The sequence below is a fragment of the Pungitius pungitius genome, chromosome 13 (assembly GCF_949316345.1).
Source record: "Pungitius pungitius chromosome 13, fPunPun2.1, whole genome shotgun sequence".
NCBI classification, from domain to species: Eukaryota; Metazoa; Chordata; class Actinopteri; order Perciformes; family Gasterosteidae; genus Pungitius; species Pungitius pungitius.
The window spans coordinates 2824034-2825716 of record NC_084912.1 but is presented as its reverse complement, the minus strand read 5'-3'; positions in this window follow the sequence as shown (position 1 = coordinate 2825716).

Genomic DNA, 1683 nt, shown 5'->3' with positions numbered 1-1683 from the left:
TCCTGCTCGCCGTTTCCAAGCAAAACGTGTTAATAATAATAATCTGAAACGTATATACAGACTGCAACCCACTGATTTACACATAACGTTTGTGCTTTTATCTGAATATAGACCAGGGTTTAGTGACTAAACACTGCATATTTGGTACAAACTCGTCATATTTTTGTTTTAGTCCATAAAAATCTTAAGAAAACCCAATGACAATTGCATATTCACGAAGCAAAATAGGTATTATTTTTAACAAAGGTTAAATGGGATTCCACAAGTTTAAAAAAATGCCCCTGGTTTTCAGTCAGTGGGGGGCAAAAATGGCCCCCTAAAATAATATGTAAATTCCCTACAATGGTTTGACCAACAGACTACAAATTTCTTCTGAAAACCAAACATTCAAACATCCACTTTTTAGATGTCGCCACTGAAGCTCCTCAAATGGACCGTTTGACTTGTTGGTTTTGTCTTCCAGGCCCCGTTTATCATGTCACTTAACAGGGAACATGTGTCCCCCCCCCCCCCCCCCAATCAGGACCAGTGACGTGCCTCTTTCAGACTGTCTGCTGCCCTTGTCCCTCCCTCCCTCCCTTCCTCTCTGACCCCCCCCCCCCCTCCCCGGGTGATTATTTCAGGCTGATCACTTGAGCTTTGCGATCAGTGACCCTCTGAGCTCGCAGCGGACGCGTCCTCCTCGTCTCTCCGTCCTCTCGTCTCTCTCTCGGCCCCCGCGTGGCCCCTGCCTCCGGCTGGTCTTCACGTCCTCCACCATGCGCTCTCTGCTGGAGAGCAGCTGGATGAAGTTTGGGCCGGCGGGCCGGGACTCTCTGGACTGGTCCCCTGGACCCTCGGCGCTGCCCAGCGGACAGGCCGCGGTGAGTTCATACAAATCCTGTCTGCTTTGATTTTTTAATTGATTTTTTAAAAACATTTTTTAATACATATATTTTTTTTCAATCTGCAACATTAGAGGCTTTTTTAGGCGCTGAATTCTTTTTCAAGGGAGATGAACCTGCAGATTGTGAGATTATAAAGGCAGACATCTGCAGGATTTATCAGCAAAATGATGTCATTTTGGCCTTTGGCCAATGAGATTAACAAGTGATTTTTCCAAAGTCCTTATCTGAGGGTTGAAGGTTGTTGGTATTCAAGGTAGTAGTACACATTTTAGCTTTTCTAAAAATGTGTGTCAATTTTTATGCAACTCCGAACTACATGCGTCATATGGAAAGAAGGCTTTGATGATACTTGTGATGACCAGTTAGGCCAAAAGAAACATATTTGACATGTATACAATTCCTACTATAAAAGGAATATCCTCAGCATTAAATCTACTTTGAAAGACGATAAACTATTCAATCCGGCTGTGAGCTAACTTTTTGTGGCGTGGAAAACAAGTACAAAAACAACACAACATCCTTAGTTTATCTGCAAAAATGATTGCAGTTTGCATTGACAGTTATTTACTTTTAATATTTTATTCATTCAGCTGCTCAAAAGATTTGGCTTTATCCAGTTTTCATATTGCAGCCACAGCGTAATAAACCTTATTGAAGTATTTAAATTAAACGCGTATCCTCAGCAGTTCCGACGGTCCGGATTACACAGATTAATCCAGAAAATGGGCAGTCCAGATGTTTTGTGACTGGCAGCGACCCCTGTTGGCCAGATGTCAGATGCCACCCTCTGACGTAG